General features: G+C 36.7%; 1 protein-coding gene across 2 annotated transcripts in view; it reads left to right on the forward strand.

Annotated features, from left to right (window-relative positions):
* The first annotated feature begins 966 nt into the window (after window positions 1-966).
* LOC116901574 (cadherin-12-like) overlaps window positions 967-20436 on the forward strand; it is a 234553-nt gene continuing 215083 nt past the window's right edge. The window contains exons 1-2 of one of the 2 annotated variants that reach the window (XM_032903571.1): window positions 967-984; window positions 1755-1900. The gene's annotated coding sequence lies outside the window, so the exon portion shown is untranslated. Of the gene's footprint in view, window positions 985-1243; window positions 1495-1754; window positions 1901-20436 lie in introns of those variants that run through there. The other variant, XM_032903570.1, reaches the window with a different exon arrangement.

A 20436-nucleotide genomic window follows, 5' to 3' on the forward strand; every position in this document is an offset into this window, starting at 1 on the left:
TGCAGTGAATCGATCAAGTCTTTTCACCTTCAGCTCTCACCCTCCACCAGCTGAGGGAGCACCAGACCTCTTCACAGGAGGCTAGAGGGGCCCCAACTGCTGGGACCTCTCCCTAGAAATGTGTTTCCTCCCAAAAGGAACACAGCCCTATCCACAGCAACTCAGTTACACCCTTGAGTTTTCTCTCAGCAAGAAGTTTGACCACAGAGTTAGTCTATTAAGGAGACAAATCAGAAAGGAAAGTTTATTTGGAGTGTACAGGCAAGCAGATGCCCTATTGTCTATGTTTGGGAAATTTGGTTATATGGATTTGGGAGTTTTCTCATCTACATATGAGTACTACTATTACCATAATACAAAAGGAGAGCTACCTCTGTCTGTCTGTCTGTCTGTCTATCTATCCATCTTTCTATGTATGTAACACACACACACACACACACACACACACACACATACACACACACACACACACACACACCAGGGGATGCCATGTGTCCCAGTTGCGACCTACATGGAAAAGGCATGCTGAATATGTCACACGGTATTATTGTGAGAGGACAGTCGTCAGTTTCCTTTCTGGCAATGAGAATTTTCTCACCCTCAAGACATGCAAATGACTTTTTTCATCTGTTCTTTTTATGCTATTTGCATAATTTTCTCCTGCAAAAGTGAGAGCTGTCAAAAATTAACCGTTTGGGGCTTCCACATTCAGTTCTGTGACCTTTTCCAGGGCCTTAGATCTCTCGTGGAACCTAGTAATTTTGGATGTGGGAGAGTGGGGGATATGGAGAAGTGGGAGAAAGGGAGGAGGAGGGAGGAGGAGGACCAGCAGGTATGGAATGATAGGTTAGTCATCCCATATAAACAGCTGCTTCCTCCTTAGTCCTTTGGATAGGAATGCCATTTTTCGGTTTCTTTCTTCCAATCAGCATTTAATAGAAAAGATGTCTCTGTTAGGTGTGATGGACTCTTCTGTTACTCTAGGTAACCACATGAACCTTTTTTTTTTCAAAGTGTGATACTAATTTAAAATGCTATTTGAAAAAAGTACTGGAGCAGATCTCTGTCTTGCATGCATTGGATTATAAGCTTGTGCCTGCACGAAACTGCCAGATATGCTTGTTTAGTATGAATCCTGTCTTTTTACAAGTCAGAGAGTTGCCCTCTGGAGGGCTGTAATAAACCTTTAAAGTCATTTTAGTTAGACAAAGGTTGATATATGTAGCAGGCTAGGGGCAAAGGCAAATGCAGCTATCTCTTTTATCACATTGCTTTAAACATGTTTCAGCTTTAGGCTTGGCTTACAAATCAGCCCGATCAGTCTAGTAATTGTCTCGTTGCACCTTATATCTAACATGAATGCATCTTGCAACATTGGCTGGAGAAAGCAGATTTGCTGAAGTCCTGCGATGGCTAACACTGTGTCTAATCAGCCTATAAATTATAGTCATAGTTGTAGTTTATCCATGAGCCTGGGAAAGACCAGTTTCTCAAGTGGGTTCCGTTCCTTTTCTGATTCCCAGGAGACCCACAGCCTCTCCGCATGCTTTGCCTGCACGCAGGGAGCGTTGCTTGCTAATCAGGTCAATGAATACCGCCTGACTCCAGGGACCTGACAGGCATCCATCACAGCAGTTAGGGAGACTGCAAACAGTACAAGCTCACAGAGAAACTCCCGCTAGAAAACATCGCTCAGTCCTCGTTTACTCACTGGGAATCTCCAAGGATTTCAGCTGATCTTTTTCTCCCTTCAGACAGCGAGGAGCTTGGCATAAACAGAGGCAAAGGAGAAGAGCACGCTGCCACTCTGTGGGTGTTGATTGAAAACTTCGATCTCCTCACCCGTTTACGGTTGATCTGAAGGATTTCTCACTTGATCACCGAGAGTATTTCAATTAAGGTAAGTGCTGCTGCGCCTGACTGGCTGCATCGCGCGGAATCTGCACAGAAAGTTCTTACTGTCTGCGCTGACATTCTGCACTGCAGTAAGTGGCTATCTAAGGCAGGGAAAGGCTTAGTTTTACAAGCAAGTGTCCTGGATGGGAGCCTGAATTTGGGGATAATGGCATTTCAGAGGAGTCCTTATCAAATCTAATAGTTCTCTTTTCACCGAAGAAAAATAAAGGATACGTGCGGGGGGGGGGTGCGCCTTCATTTTTGCTTCTCTAATAGACGATTAAAAATCTGCAGGGTGTCAAGGTAACTTGATTTTGCTTGAAGTTATTCCTTGATGTCAAAGATAAAATTGGATTCTAAAAGCTCCTAAGTTAAATTGGGGGCAAAGAAATTTACAAATAATCTCTGAGATCCTGTGCAAGTCTCTAGCAATATCCCTGCATTGCCTTTAGGAGAACGGATGAGGGACTAAGTCTCAGAGAGTTTAAAAGTGTACATTTAAGGGGTAAACTTTATTACAGTAAACGCTTTTCAGAGAAATGAGCTAAAAGATTAATTATTTATTCTATTGACATAATGTATAGTCATTATACAATGTAGATAGGATTCTCTTAGGAGATAGATTTTTGAATAGAAAGAAAATCCTGCTTTCTGAAATGCTTGTTTTTAGGGAGGTAAATCAAGGTACTATGTTGAATCTTGACATTTAGGTATATCATTTCTGAAGTTATTTTGCACTCCACCCATAGTTAATTGAGGTTAGGTTAACAGGTCACACATAGTTTAGGGCAATTATACACCCACTTTTAATAAAATAATTAATCTTATTTCTTCTGTGCCCTTTTTCTTTTATTTGTGGAAAGGATTTACAAAAATCATGATAAAACTTTTTCCAAAGTTAATTTAATTAGGTAAGCTTTTTCCTTTCTCATTTAATTTATTCATGACGATATACACTAATGTATTGCTTGCAGACTATGGTAAATATGATAAGGATAATCAAATACTTTGATCACGAAATTCACAGAGGATATATTGATTACCACTCTGGAGATGTGAAAACAGTGCCTATGTACCTTGTTATTGTGTGGGTCAGTTACTATAAAATTATCTTAAAAGAATTAAAGATTCTATTTAAAGTACAGTTTGATGCTGTTATAATAGTTTTCATACCTAATTTTAATAACTAACCTGAATCATTAAAGAACAAATAAAACATGTACCTGTTTTGGGGTGTATTATTTGTTATGGCAGCCCAGATGGGTCTTTAAAGTGAACACTTACATTTCTCAGATGTTGACTCCAGTTTCCTCCCACAGGTACTTTGAGCTGGACAGTCATAAAAATGTCAGAACACTGTTTATATTAATTCTCTATCCTTCTGCAATTCTCATGGGAGCTATTCCGGTCAATGCTGGTGCCATTGCATCCTACACAGGGGCACAATACTTGTAAAAGTACTGTACGCTTATGTTCTTGCTAGTTGTGTTTTCAGCCAAAGTCTGAAAATATTTGCTATTTCCATTATACTGTGATGTCTAACTCTTCTCTGGGAGAGGATGACATCTCCAAGATTTAAAATTAATTGAGGAGAACTGTGTGCCTAGAAGTGACCATGAGGGGTAGCTATATTTCTTTCCATGTTTTCAAGCAAACTAGGTAAAGAGGTGAAAAGCACAAGCCTATTTAATATTAAATCATCTTGTCACTAGCAGCAGGTCTGTATCTTAGACTACTCTATGCACTCAGTTCAAACGCATGGTAACTTCAAACTCAATGAACATTTATTGGACATTCTGATCAGTTAAGTGTATGGCCATCAAAGGATACAAATGGCGTGTCCTAATGTATTTATGTGTAAACATGTAAACAGCTGAAGTTCCAATTCACATGAATATTTCCGAAGGACTTTTAATATTGCTGTTGCTATTTTCTTATTTTCATTATGAAAACATATGAGGGAATGGAGAATCTCTTGTGAGCCATTGCAAATTAGTAGTTCATGTTCTCAAGATGAGTCAGCAGATAAAAGTGTTTGCCACCAAGGCTGAGGAACTGAGTTTAATTCCCATAGCCCAAATGGTTTCATGAGAGAAAAGTTTCCTGCAAACACACCACACACACACACACACACACACACACACACACACACACACACAGACAGTAAATTAAAAGGTAGGCTAGGAAGTATTTATTTTAAGTACCATTTATGTTTTACTTATCTATAACTTATTATATTATGGCCACCTGTGACTATACATCTAGGAGCTTTGGGATTCTCAATTTTCATTCACTTGATTGCAATTTATTCCATCTATATCAGAAAGCATTTTATAGGCTATAGAATTTGCCTATAAATTACCAAACTCATGGTAATATCAACCTTACATAGAATTTATATTGAATAAAACACTTTCTAAAAGTAAAAGTTGCTAAATCTTCATGAAATTTAGACTTGCATTAAATCTTAGCGGTAGAGCATCTGCCTAGCGTGTGTGAATCCCTAGTTTCTAATCCCAACACACACACACACACACACACTTACATCTTAGATACACTACACATATGTACACACACACACAGACACACACACGCACACACACACACACACACACTTCAATCTCTTACATACCCACAACATATGCATACATACACACAGACACTTTTCTCTCCCTCTTATAAACACACACAGACACCCACACACACACACGCACACACACACACGCACACACACACATATGATCTAAATCCAAAATTCCTTTTAAGAAACTGGGATTAAAAAGATGATAAGAGGAATTCATATTCATGCAAAAGAAAACTATAATATTAGACAATATAGAATATTATTTAGAAATGAATTTGAGAAGTTAACTCAAGCAAGGATGACAGCAAATAGGGTTAAATTTACCAAAGTTTATTCGCTATTTATAAACTTTTGTAAATATTCTCATAAAAGAAACAGTGTCTATATTTCAGCAATATCTGTATTTCTATACAAAAGGTACCTCCAATCTTATGATGAGGAAGGAGAGAGATGAGATAAAATTAATATGATAAAATATCAATATGATTCATATCTAAACCCAAGATTGTGCTACATGATAATGCCAAGTTAAATAGTATGACTAAAACATTTGGTAGTATCTTTGTTAAATTTTTTGTTGGAAACTGAAAATTAGGGTGTAGAGTCTGGAAACATGGCTCAGAAGCAGTAACTACTCTTTCAAAATAAACAAACAAACAAACAAACAAATAAACAAAAAAAACAGATTTATTAACCAGCATCTGTGTCAAATAGCTCACACACTTTATAACTCAAGGTCCAGTGGATTACATTCCTTCTTTTGACATTCACAAGTAACTGCACGAATATTCTACTCATACATATACTAAGGCAACCCGTATTTAAAAGAAAAAGTTTAAAAAATAAAATATGACAGATTGTACTAAATATTTCACAAGGTCCAGCAACATTTAGAAACACAATCAAGAATATGTGTATATAGTACACACACACACACACACACACACACACACACACACACACACACACACAAATAAGCCATACCAACCAGCAGGATGTTAATAATCTTGGTTTTATTAACTGAAAAATAAACCATCATACATTTATGTAAGAGGTCAAAAAATTAATGGTGGCTGGAGAGATGGCTCAGTGGTTAAGAGCACTGACTGCTCTTCCAGAGGACCTGAGTTCAATTCCCAGCAACCACATGGTGGCTCACAACCATCTGTAATGGGATTCAATGTCCTCTTTGGTGTGTCTGAAGACAGCTACAGAATCCTGATATATAATAAATAAATCTTTTAAAAATTAATAAAACTACTAATTTCTGTTATACCTATAGTGTGAGTATTGTCAGTAGGGACTTGTTTGGCAGAAAAATAAGATGCTAGAATACATGTAGAAATCATAGATACTTCTATCAAATTATAGAAGTCTCACAGTCATTTAAAGAGTGGTTCCTGACTACCTTGGCCTTACATGAAAACCATGAGACAAAAGGTGCTTTTAGTGAAAGTACAGAATATCTGAATTATTGACTTTAAACAGAAAGCGCTTTGTTGTTTTTTATGATATGATGGGCTTGAGCTAAATTTGAGAAGTACAACGATGGCAGTCTGGAGAAATATGTAAGATGCATGTATAAGATAGTTAAGAAGGAAAAAATATCACCTTTCACCCTTGAAAAAGATAGAATTTCTGGTTTACTGTAAAGGCTAATACAAGAAGAAAAGAGTGTGTTTTTGAGGAGGGGCAGTGAGTCTCTGGGGTCATATGTGTTATGCTAGACAAGCCAAAAAATATTGAGACACTTTCCAATTTTTCCCATTTTTTAGTAGTGTAAATTCACCAATTCAAGCTAGGTAAACCTTTTTGAATTGACTTAATAACTTGTATAACTATCACCCTTGTAACTAATAGATAAGACAATATAATATAGCACCCATAGGCACATGGTCTGCATGCAACCTGGATGAAATCTTGACCCCTCTGAGGATATGTACTTGTTCTGTGCCCTTGAACAAACCATTTAAAGCAGCTAAGGGCTTTTTTGATGTTCTTTAAAATGGTTATAATTATAGTATCTCTCCTATAGATTTGTTGTGACACATAAAGGAGATAATTTGTCTAACTCACTCATTTTCTGTCAAGTATTCTGAAAATATTACTGTGAGGGAGAAGTGTTGCTATCTTTCACTTTTCTTGTCTAGGAGCGATTATTGTTATGTCCTGGCAGTAATAAAAATGTGGACACAATCTCCTCAATCTGGTTCTGTAGACTGTATTTACAGAAGAACCTTTGCGTTTTAAGAAAATACAATTTCTTTCATTGGATTTCCACTAGTGAGTGAATGAGTCTTAAAGGAGTGTAATCTGAGACTCGATTTAGAGAAAGCTTTCTATTTCGGACAAAGGACTAAAATAGCAGTTGAATCCTTTGTTTTGATTCTTTTTGGAGCACTAAAAGAAGTTACAGCCTTAACACATGTAGTCCCTTTTGGACTGTTGTTATTCAACACCTGACTGGATTACAGCATTAAAAAAATACAGCAACTATCAAAGTAGAGTTATATCACAGTGCATGGATCACTAGCTTTTCTTTTCTGTATAATGAAGCATAAGCATAGACTATGCTCAAAAGCTGTAAGGCTGAATCCTTGGTTCAGAATGAGTCCTTATTCAGATGGGAAGCATTTATATTGAATGAATTTTCTGGTTATCCTTATAACGAATATAGATGGACTATATTGGAAAAATATGGCATCTGTTGTTAAAGTAGAATCTAATATCTACAAACACATTCGTGTTCTTTTATAGGATTTGTATATTCGCACTGTAAATTCTGACCAAGGTATTCCTTGTTGGATTCTGTCTGTTTACTAATCTATGCAAAGGTTTCAATTATGGAAATGCATTTTCAGCAATGCCATACATTGCTTTCCATACTAAAAGCCACACATCCTTATCACTGTCTGTGTAGAAACATGTAGTGACTTACAGTAGCAGATTCTTGACTGTCCTTACAGTTTTAATAATTCAGTAGGTTGAGAAAAAACTCAAGAAGCAAAGATTATAAACATGATAAAATCAGAGTACATAGAGATGTAGCCCTAGTGGTTGGGATTATAATTATTCTCCAACATGCAGTTATAGAGATGATGATTTCTGCTTTCATTAAAATACAAGAAGGAATGAAACTTCTCATGTTTTTGGATTTCTGTGTCATAGTTTCTGATAATGTATTTTTTGTTCCAAAGTTTTATTACACTAATTTATTTGTGTCTGTGTGTATGCATGTATGTACAAGTATGCACATGTATTTACGTATGTTTGTGTGAGTATTCACATGTCACAAGGCAGTTATGGTGGTAAAAACATAACCTTGCATAAAGTTATTCTTTACATTTACCAAGTATGCTCCATGGTCCAAACACATATCCTTAGATTTGCAAGTTTCCCAATTAAAAAAAAAACTGCTAAGGCATCATGCCCATCCAAGATATTGCTCTTCTAACCGCCTCTCTGGAGAGGCATGTGGCTCTTCTTCACTTCATGGTTGTGAAAAACAAATTCTTCCTGTGACTATCGTGTGACTCATCCAAACATTCCTAGGTCACAGATTGATCGGGTTTAGAAAGGAACTCTTCTTATCACTAAGAAGTCATGAGAAACTGTGAATGAAGAAAACCCAGTGAGGTGTTGTAAAGCTCCTATGTAGTTCTGCCTTGTTGCCATTATTGCCTCTGAAATTACATATGTGAGCTTATTTCTGCTCCGACGTTTTCTGATCATTTCATGTAAGCTGTGACATTCTCTTTTCATCCTAAGTTTTATCTCATATTTACTAAATACTGCATGTTAATGGTTTCTCCCATGTAACTATTTGCTTAGGGAAGAATGAGTCATACTCTTGACTACAGATGAAGTGTCAATGCCAGAAGATTCTACTCTATCTTGTTATTTTTTAAGGAAGGAATGAGGACTGTAAGAAGCAGGAAGGAGGCAGGGTGAGAACTGGAGAGGTTGACTCATCTTTTTATTTCATGTCCTAATTTGCCTACCTTTTCTGTTACCTTTTCAGTGGGGGCTGAACAACACAGACTGTACTCTGCAGAGTGAGCCGAGTTATAAATACAGCCAGCACACTTTCCTTTAGCACTACTCATACCTGTGTATCTAATAAACACCAAGGTGCTCCATTCTGCTTTACAAATCCTCCCCACACAGTTTCATAACCCTACCTCTCCATATCCCATGTCACCCTCATCTGCCATGTGCTGTATGATCACCTTACTGTAATCCTGTCCTCCACAAAAGCATGTGCAGTATTTCCAGGGAATTGATGACTATAATTACAAATATAAATATGTAACCTTCCTCCTTCTATTAAAACTTCCAGCATGACTTGTCTTCCCCTTTAGAAGCTAATCTTCTTGAAATTCCCTGTATGCCAGCTCTGACAGTTACTCCTTCATTTCTAACCTAATCTTCATCAGACTCTAGCTCAGGTATAGTCAGCGTCTTTGTTTTTAACTCAAAAATTTAATTTCATTTGTCATATTACTTTTATATTTTATTAATATAAGACCCTTAGTGATTAAACAGATTGACACGACACTTTTGTATGTTCTTGCAGTAGATTTTATACCTGTTCTATGTGAGTTACAGAAGCCATCATAGGGTTTACTCATGGTGAGATCACAGTGTTTTGATGGAGAAGCGATGGATTTCATGTTCATTCCCATGTTCCCAGAGACAAATACAAAAGTACTGGTTCAAATATTAACTGGGTTTCTTCTCTAAAATGAAGTAATTTATTCATATGACAATATCTGTTCCTTTTGTTTTGAAATTTTAATTGCTGCTATTTAAGAAAATACATTAAGCCCTCAGGTCATCTCTAGTCAATGTCAACAATTTCAAATCTGATAAGAGTTAGACTATTTCAAAACTTCAACCAGTTTATAACAGAAATCTGTGTCCTAAATTTGAAACATTGTAGCTACCTTATGGATTATGTAATCTTGTCTTTAAATAAGCAATAGAAATTATTCACACACATCGAATAAAGGTCACTGTGGTAGTTTGAGTATGCCTAGACAGGGAGTGGCACAACTTGGAGGTGTAGCATTGTCTTAATAAGAGTTGTCTTGGTCATGGTGCTCATAGCAATAAAACCCTGAATCACTTATTCCAATTGGTTCCTATCTGTGTAATAATAACGTTTCCCATTCGTTTGAAATCAATGAGCATGAATATTTTAAAGTACAAATCCACTATCTTTAAAAGTTCCACTTTGTGGCTTATTTCATAACTAGACAATATTTAGTGTCACACAATTATGTTCGTTCTTATTCTTAGCATTTATAATCTTTAGAAAAATTAAATTGGTGGGAAAAGCAATAGAAACTGGATGTACTTGTGAACTCATAACTGGAAACAAAGCTTGCTTTTAGATGCCTGTTGACCTTCTAGGCTTAGGGAAAAATGATAGCATTACATTTAATATTACTATAATTAAAGTGTGTTTTATTACTTGTCTTTTGCATGGCATGAGGTGAAATGCTCTAGAAATCAATATATAGCAAACAACAACATTAATTGTGGAACAAATTCCTCTCACAGATATTTAGGAGCAATCTTCCTTGGAATCGTCCTCAAAAGGAAATTGCAATTCTTGCAGAAACAAAGTTTGGGTCACCTGGGTCTAGGTCTCTGGATTTTTCTAAAAGCCTTCACAAGGCACAAATGACATTTTAAATAGCTTGTCAGGCAGAGATGTGATTTTTAATGCAGGCCCACAAAAATATAATGGCTTTGTGTATGTGTGTGTGTGTTTTATCAGTGCCCCTAAAGGCAAACATCTGAAAAGCAGAGCAGAGCATAATGCAAAGATAAATGTTTTGACTCCTGTCTAAGGAGGAACATATTATCAACATAAAAGGGTAATAGCTCATGAGAGACAAAAAATGCAAGGTAGTTTGATATCTCACAGATTTTGTTTTGTTTTTTTGTTTTTGTTTTATTGTGTGGGTCAGCTGAGAGGTATTCCTTGACATCAGGAAATTTGTTCCTTCCAGGATGCTGTTATTTTTTTTTAACTTTTCAGAGAGAAAAGCTGCATAAAATATGCTGCCATTTGGAAGAATATAAATGTGGAGTCCTGTTCAGATATAAGCACACAAAATTCTTCTGCATAGAGTGATAAAAGTGTCACCTGGATTCCATTAAAATAGTAAGATGTACTTCAAGCTGATAGCTTATGTTATCCACCTATCTTAAAATCCCAGTTTTAAGATAGAAAGCCATGACTACTTCCTTCCCTGTCTGTCTCACTTTGCTTTCTGGGACTGCTCGTGGGTGCTAACATTTGTGGCTCAGTGGATACATCTTCTCTTTCCTGTGTTTGGTTTTCCTTGTCTTGGCAGTGGCATCTTGCTCACAAAATGCAATGATTTTCTATGAAGAGATGCAGAAAATTTAAAACATTTTGTTTAGCAAGTTGGTTCATTCTATGATCTGTGGAATATAGATCTGGTGGAAGCCTTGGAAAGGTTTCCACCATTACTAGGAAGACCCTGTACTCTAAGGTGCTGTGCTTCTTAAAAATCATGTAAAGTTTATGTTAACAGCCATTCAGTTACCTTAGATGGGTCTAAGGAATGGAATTACACAGTTATCACAGCAATGAATACGGGGCACTGCTTCTTTTATAAGAAAGCCTATGGACTCCGGAAGCTTTATCCAGCCTCTTTATCTTCTATATTCTAAATAATTTGCTATTTCAGTTTATCTGTTTGTGTCTTTGTGTCTGTGTGTCTATGCACCTGTTTGTCTCGGTGTGACACATTCTCTCTCTCTCTGTCTATCTCTGTGTCTCTCTATCCATCTCTCTCTCTCTCTCTCTCTCTCTCTCTCTCTCTGTCTCTCTCTCTATCTATCTATCTATCTATCTATCTATCTATCTATCTATCTATCTATCTATCTATGTGTGTGTGTCTACTCTGTCTTTGTCTCTCTATCTCTGTGTCTCTTTCGCTCTCTGTCTCTATGTCTTTCTGTCCCTCTCTCTCTCATCGGTCTGGTTTTGAGCTCCTGAGCTCTGGTGATTTGGTCCTGTTTAATCATTTCCTCAGTAGTAGGAGTTTCAAGTATACACTAGTTCACTACATTCTAATACTCTAGAGGTTTCTGGATTCTAGAACTAGGTTCTAGAACTAGAACTGAGATTCATATGATACCCAGCTACATCGCTTCGAGCTGACTTCAGAGCAGTCTGAGTTTATTGAGAATATTTGCTCTATCCCCTCTCACTTCAGCCAAATTAGAATTTCAGTGCCTCTTCTCTTGTTGTCTTCTTCAAGAAATTAACTTTGACAAGTATATTAGTCTAATTTCTATTACTAATACCGCTAAGAAAAAGAAGTTTGCGGTTGCATTTCTAAATGTACCAGTTTGAGTGTGCAGTTCTGGTTTCTACCATCAAGCTCCCAGACCCTGAAGCTATAAAGAGCACATAGATATGTGGTACCATTGTCCCCTCCATATCTCTGAATAAAGTCACCAGGTTTCAATCATGCTAGATCCCCATGACTTACCTAATAGTAATCAGAATTTGCATGGACGTTTCTATAATCTTAGGACCCTATCGTTTGGAATTATATTTTCAGGAATGGGTCCTCAGAGGACACAATTCATATGTTAAATCCATATCCAAATAATAGTACAAGTTTGTAGTAAATTAAATTCTTAACTCTTGGTATTGTATGCATTGAAATATACTGTACGATTTCTTATTTCAAGAAGAAATATCAGAGCTGGGAATGTAGCTGAGAAATAGGGTACTTGCTTCTCACATTCAGGATCCTCCAATCTGCTTCTTCAAAAGGAAATTCCAGAATTAAAGACAGATTTTTTCTAATCTGTTATTATGATAGTAAAAGCTAAAGGTCTTCAAAATCAGCCTTGAGTTCACTGTATAAATAAATTATTTCCTGCACAGAGCAGACGGTGCTATTGGAGTGATAGAGGAATAGAACATAGAATTTCTAAAAGTCAAGAATTTACTCATCTAAGTCTGGCAATGTCCTAAAACTCACACAAATAGAAGGGAGTTTAATATCTAGGTAACTATATACATTTGCAAAGTATGTACAGCTTAGTATTCATTAAAATTTTCAGGCCTTAGCTATGATTCATTTGCAAAAATAAATGTATAGAAAATAACAGAAATTTCCCTTTAGTGAGCTGTGAGATATGATCTGTTCTTCATGTTATAAAGTATGCTTAGTTTGAATTTCCAAACTTGCAATAGCATTACATTTAATAATGGCATTATGAACAGAATAAACATGTGTTTAATGAATATTTACTTTGAAGATATTGAAAAGAAAAAGGTTAAATTAAAAAAATTAGTTTGCCTTAATAATTATGGTAATAATACTGTTTGTGTGTGTGGGTGTCCATGTGTTTGTATGTATATGTATTTCTGTATATGTCTATGTATGGACACATGTATTATAGGAGTTATATGTAGTCATTTATTTTAAATGTTTCTCTGAGTAATTTGTTGTAATTATAAGAAAGTAGTTTTAATATTAAAATAGAGTATTGAGATTGATTTTACACTGAGGGAAATAATATTCACTTTATTCATTTATTAATAAATGAATTTTCCCACTAATTTGCAAGAGCCCCACAAGAAATCTTTCATAGTTTTCAGGCTGATTGGAAAGAGATCTATATAAAAGTAAATGAAGAAGAATGTAAGAATTTCTGCAAAAGCATTAAAATTATGAACCAAGAGGAATCCATACCTGATGAGATACTTTATAAATTTTAAATGTGATGATTTTGTGTGTGAGTAAGGAATGTGGAGACAGGTAGAATTTCTCTCCAAAACTTTTTACTACACAGTAATATTTTAGGGAACAGATGATAATAACATAATCAAGATAACAAAATGCTATGATATTCCTTTGCCATTTCAAGACCTTCATAAAATCAATAAACACCAAGATAGAGTAAAACACAGAGGCGTGAAAGCCATGATACAAAAGCCCTCCACATAGAGAGACCCTGCAAGCCTGACAGGACCCCTTGCCTCTGTCATCCTCAGGCTGAAACTGAGAACAGAAGTCTCCAGCAGGAAAAACAGAGTAGCTTTCTAAGAGTATATGACACAAAACTAGGTTTATAGTGTTGTCTAGATATTGGGAAGTTGGAACTGCCTAGAAATCATTTGAGAAAAGAAGCAATGTTCTTTATATGGAAAGTTCATGGGGGTGGGAGGTTCATACAGGGATATATCAGTTTCCTAAACTCACAGAAACTTGACTTGAGCTAGAGAAAACAGAAGGAGCAGTGGAGAGGGGGCTAGGAGGCCACAGGGAGTCTGGGGGATGCTTCAGAAGTTGTTTTAATCCCAGGTTGCATGTTTGAACACATTTCTCAATTCCCTCTGCAGATAGGAGATTTTCAAGTCACAGAACTAAGAGGATTTTTGAACACTGTAAATTCCTCTGCCTACCTGAAACAAATTCAGTGGAGTTACATTGACAGTGTTGCCGGGTATAACGGATGCTCTTGGGAATATATTATACTAGATAGGAGCAAAATAAATTGATTTATCACAGATATAAGAAACTAAACACATACACATGCATACTTACACACATACATATCCACAGTCACATACATAGCACATACACATACACACAAAGCACACACATGCACACACATACACACCACATACACACCACACATATACACACACACCACACCACACTACACACAACACCATACACTTTCCACTAAGGTTTCATCTATGTTATAGTACAACATGTGGTGTATTGTGTTGTTGTTGTTCTTAATTAAATCTCTCTGGATTTCTTGATTTAAGACCTGTGATTAAGTTGTCTAGAGACTACTTTTGCCAATTTTAATGGCATAGTGCTTGAATCTCTGGGTAGGTGTGTGTGTTTTCTCTGTGTGTGTGTGTGTGTGTGTGTGTGTGTGTGTGTGTGTATGTGTGTGTAAATGCCACACAGTGAGAAAGAAAAGTGGAGCACTTTAATCCCCTAGTTGTTGCTCCTTCATGCTGAACTAAATCTGAGAAGAAGGGAGGAAAAGAGGAAAACTAATAAAACATGAAAAACATGTTTTGTTTTACATATTATGAAACATAAATTTTAAATGAATCACATTCAGTGGTATTAAAATCAAAGTTAAAGCATTTCTTGATTGTGTATATTTTCAATATGTAAGGCATATTATTATGTTCACATGTATTTAAATAATTAAATGAAAGAAACTATGAGTGGTTTCAAGTGTATTGTCTACTGAAAAAACAGTTTCTCTAAGAAAAATAGTAACTGTGTTGCCTTTGGTTGAATATCCAGAACTATGAACAAAATATTGAAAGACTTTGGGATCAATGGACAAGAGCACCATTTTCTTTAATTTTAACAAACTAGAATTTCTATTGGATTAACCATCTATGATTTTTCTCTCTTTATGCAGTTTTCTTTGCATTTTTAGACCCTTTTTCTTCTTCTTAGTATCCCAGAGATAATGCCTTATAGGATGTTGTATAATGACAATCAACAATAAATATGATTAGCATATTATCAGAGGAGTAAGAGTCATAAAATGGCTATAGGTTTTGTGTTTAATCTGTGAACTGCATGACACAAGTCCTCATATTTTCCTGGCCTTTTAATTTTTTTATTTTTTGTAATATTTTAACATCTCTCATTTCCAGTTATCTTATTCCTTGTCCCTGATCCCAGTTTCAACTTTGCCCTCAAGGGTCTCTAATAATTTCAAGCTAAGAAAAGCCTCTGTTTACCAGAAGAATCGAAAAAACTTTTATTAAAGACCTTTGGCACCTCAAATGCCTAGTGCTAGGATAATAAAATTGTATTGTATCTCCATCAAATGATACTTTTATGGTGACTGAGGACCTCTGGCTAGATTAGGTTACCTCAAGCACTTGCTGACTCCACTGGCTGTAGGTGAAGACTCCCTAGATGCTCACTGTTTCTTTTGGAAAGAATATTCGTGCGTTTCCCTCTCTGAACTCATACAGTCTGCAAGGTGAGATTTCTGCTGAGGATGCTCTTGAGAAATCACAACGCCTTTGTGCAAACTTCTTGCTGCCCTACCATTCTCATCTGTTAGGACATGGAATTTGAACGCAGCCTTCCAACTGAAGATACCCAGAACATAAAGAACCCTTGGAAAGAATATTTTTTTAATTCTGTAATAAAGAATGATAAGAAAGAGATGAAGAAAATGAGATAAAGATCTGGCAACACATCACCTTCTAAGATAGTCTGTCCAGTACTCAAACATTTTACAAAATTTCCGTAAATATCTGGCATGGATTCAGTGTATCTTTGCTTTAAAACAGCATTAAATGGTGTCTTGCAGACTATGTAACATGATTCATGTCTATGGAGATGCCAAGTCAAACCTCAGAGTCCATCTTACCTTTTCACCATAGGAGCTATATTTCCATTTCCAAATTCTAACTCATCTGAGCATTGGCTATGATTCACCATCACTAAACTCATACTGATAAACACGAAAATTCTACATATATTCAGTTATTAGTTACTCTTTATGACAGTTACACATCATATTGTTATGAGTTTGGTAAGCTGTTGTTATTAAGCCCAAACACTCACTGTCTTGTCTTCAATGAAGAACCCTGATCCATTCAAAATATTTCACGTAATTTGCTAATATAATGTAGTTATGGAATCAATTGTACTGATTAGAATTTTTAAGTATTTAATTTATGTGTATGACTAATTTGACTTAATATATTCATGTGTACCTCATGTGTGTCTGATGTACATTGAGCCTGATAAAATGTATCAATTCCTCTGGAAATATAATTATAGGTGACTGTGTGCTACTGGGACCAGGAACCAAAACCTAGGTTCTCTACATTAGAAGCAACTGCTCTTAAACACTGAACCATCCCCACAAATTTTGATTTTAAAACTGTGTGCCAGGCAAATATGGCTACTTTGACAAATTCCTTCACATTTGATGTAAAAAAGCCTTGAAAAAACATGAGCACCGTAATAGAAATATTTCAAGAAACAGACTGATATTCAGCACATATTAAGATCTTCCAAAGTTAGAACCCAATCTACTTGAAATCCTCAAAGTCTAGTAAAGTCCCCTATGGTTGGAGAGAAGAAAAGAAAAGAAATAGCAATTTCTCTATCTAACACTAATAACATCTGCAAGACAGACAGTATAACAAATTCAGAGAATGTCCTTCTTGAAAATCTACTTTGAGCAAGTTACAAAGTTACAGAATTACAAGTCTTTCTTTTTTAATTTATTTTTGTGTGCATGTGTCTGATTGTGTGTGTGTGTGTGTGTGTGTGTGTGTTTATATACATGCATACGCATGAGTTTTTATAAACATTCCACAATATGTATGTGGAAATTAGAGGAAAACTTAGAGGGATTAATTCTCTCTTTCCACCCACTTGGGTCCCAGAAATGAAACTCAAGTTGGAAGGCTCGGCAGAGCCTTCACAATCTATTCATAATACTTACTTAATATTTATAATTTTTGTTAATTTATGAATGTATTTCTAGAAACCTAGGTGAGAGTATACAAAGTTATAGTAAAGTTACAGACATTGTTATTTATATTAACATTGATTGCCAAAAATAGACAAAAAAGACATGATAGAATAAGAGTTTATTAGGGGCTGGGGATTTAGCGCAGGGGTAGGGCGCTTACCTAGGAAGCGCAAGGCCCTGGGTTCGGTCCCCAGCTCCGAAAAAAAAAAAAAAAAAAAAGAGTTTATTAGGAGAGTGATTGTATATTTGATAGATTTTAAAATTTCCCCAGCAATTGTGCTTAAATCCTAACGCTCTTCTTAAACCATCAAAGTCCCTACCCATGCTGTAGTTCTGCTTTCTCCCTGATAATTTTTTTAAATGTAGTAACTTTGTGATGTGACCAAATATTGGACCTTAGGCTTAGAACATAAAAATTGCTTTTTTATGAAAAGACGCTGAAAAGAGAGACATAAGAAGTGCCATTTGGATTATTTTCTTTTCTTTTCTTTTCTTTTCTTTTTTCCTTTTCTTTTTTTTTCGGAGCTGGGGACCGAACCCAGGGCCTTGTGCTTGCTAGGCAAGCGGTCTACCACTGAGCTAAATCCCCAACCCCTGGATTATTTTCAAATCTGAAAATTTATGCCATTTTCAGAGTATGTTTACTATCGCTTGGTAAATATTCTTTTTTTTTTTTTTTAGTTCTTTTTTTTTCTTTATTCTTTTCTCCATCTTTATTACCTTGGGTACTTCTTATTTAAATTTCGATTGTTATTCCCTTTCCTGGTTTCCTGGCCAACATCCCACTAACCCTCCTCTCCCCTTCTATATGGTGAGTGTTCCCTCCCATCTTCCCCATTACTGCCCTCCTCTCAACAATCCGTTCACTGGTGTTCAGTCTTGGCTTGGGACCAAGGGCTTCCTTCCACTGATGCTCTTACTAGGCTATTCATGGGTACCTATGTGGTTGAAGCCCAGGAGCAGTCCATGTATAGTCTTTGGGTAGTGGCTTAGTCCCTGGAAGCTCTGGTTGGTTGGCATTGTTCTTCATATGGGGTCTCGAGCCCCTTCAAGCTCTTTCAGTCCTTTCTCTAATTCCTTCAACGGGGGTCCCGTTCTCAGTTCAGTGGTTTGCTACTGGCATTCGCCTATGTATTTGCCATATTCTGGCTGTGTCTCTCAGGAGAGATCTACATCCGGTTCCTGTCAGCCTGCACTTCTTTGCTTCATCCATCTTATCTAGTTTGGTGGCTGTACATTTATGGGCCACATGAGGGGCAGGCTCTGAATGGGTGTTCCTTCTGCCTCTGTTCTAAACTTTGCCTCCCTATTCCCTGCCAAAGGTATTCTAGTTCCCCTTAAAGAAGGAGTGAAGCATTCGCATTTTGATCATCCTTCTTGAGTTTCATGTGTTCTGTGCATCTAGGGTAATTTGAGCATTTGGGCTAATATCCACTTATCAATGAGTGCGTACCATGTGTGTTTTTCTGTGATTGGGTCACCTCACTCAGGATGATATTTTCCAGTTCCATCCATTTGCCTACAGATTTCGTAAAGCCATTTTTTCTTATAGCTGAGTAGTATTCCATTGTGTAGATGTACAACATTTTCTGTATCCATTCCTCTGTTTAAGGGTACCTGGGTCCTTTCCAGCTTCTGGCTATTATAAATAAGTGGAACATGTGTCTTTGTTATATGTTGAGGCATCTTTTATGTACATGCCTAAGAGAGGTATAGCTGGGTGGGTCCTCAGGTACTACAATGTCCAATTTTCTGAGGAACCTCCAGACTGATTTCCAGAATGGTTGTACCAGTCTGCAATTCCACCAACAATACAGGAGTGTTCCTCTTTCTCCACATCCTCGCCAGCATCTGTTGTCACCTGAGTTTTTTATCTTAGCCATTCTGACTAGTGTGAGGTGAAATCTCAGGGTTGTTTTGATTTTCATTTCCTTATGACTAAAGACGTGGAACATTTCTTTAGGTGTTTATCAGCCATTCGGCATTCCTCAGCTGTGAATTCTTTGTTTAGCTCTGAACCCAATTTTTAATAGAGTTATTTGTCTCCCTGCAGTCTAACTTCTTGAGTTCTTTGTATATTTTGGATATAAGCCCTCTATCTGTTGTAGGATTGGTAAAGACCTTTTCCCAATCTGTTGGTTGCCGTTTTGTACTAACAACAGTATTCTTTGCCTTACAGAAGCTTTGCAATTTTATGAGATCTTATTTGCCGATTCTTGATCTTAGAGCATAAGGCATTGGTGTTTTTTTTTTTTTTCAGGAAATTTTCTCCAGTGCACATGTGCTTGAGGTTCTTCCCCACTTTTTCTTCTATTAGTTTGAGTGTATCTGGTTTGATTGTGGAGGTCCTTGATCCACTTGGACTTAAGCTTTGTACAGGGTGATAAGCATAGATCGATCTGCATTATTCTACATGTTGACGTCCAGTTGAACCAGCACCATTTGCTGAAAATGCTATCTTTTTTCCATTGGACGGTTTTGGCTCCTTTGTCAAAAATCAAGTAACCATATGTGGGTGGGTTCATTTCTCTGATACTTTTCATTCCATGCTTCTTTGTTCCTCTCTCAGTTCATGGGAATACTGAGTATTCTCATGGAAAATGGTTACAGCCCAGTTCTTATAAAAAAGGGGCAGAGAATTCACCTCTAATAGCTCTGCTTTGGAGTCTGTTAGTGTCAGAATTTCTCCAAGCAACATCTTTGAAGTTAAGTATGGAGAAGATGTGAAGAACAGAAAAAAAGAGGTGAAACTTGTAAGCAAACCGTAAGGAATGTTAACATTGTGGCTCTGTGAGGATAAGTAAAAGCTGGGTGCTCACTTTGAAGCTGATTTTCTATATGTATTTTTTTACTATAATACAAACTTTGTGAAAAGGAAAACTCCATTCCTTTGAGATGTAGGACTCAGACCCAACATTAGAGCATTCAAATGCAGTGACATTGACTGACTTGAAATGACTGTGTATTATCTAAGCCATACCTGCACATGTGTACTTGCAATGAGTTCCTCTGTGTCTTCACACAGTATCACAGTGAAAACTGTTACCGTTCTCATGAGTCATGAGGGTGCTTCTGCTCTTACTTTTATTTAATCCTCATGACTTCCATTTGAACTAAGTTTGAACCAGTGGTCTTCACCCAGGACGTACCATGATGACTCAATATGAGAATTAATTACAAAAGTAATCATGTCTGTTAGCTAATTATTCAAATCTTAATTGTGACTCTGCTGGCCCAATTAGCCCAGAACACAAGGCTAATGTTAGGGATGGGTGGATACTCAGCATCTGTGCCTAAGTGAGAGGCATCTGCTGCCAAGGAGTGCAGGGATGATAGTGTCTGCTCACCAGCTGTGAGCAATCAGCCCTAGAAGGGCACACAGGGCCAGCCTGAGGAGTCATAGG

This window comes from Rattus rattus, chromosome 5 (genome assembly GCF_011064425.1).
Source record: "Rattus rattus isolate New Zealand chromosome 5, Rrattus_CSIRO_v1, whole genome shotgun sequence".
Lineage (NCBI taxonomy): Eukaryota > Metazoa > Chordata > Mammalia > Rodentia > Muridae > Rattus > Rattus rattus.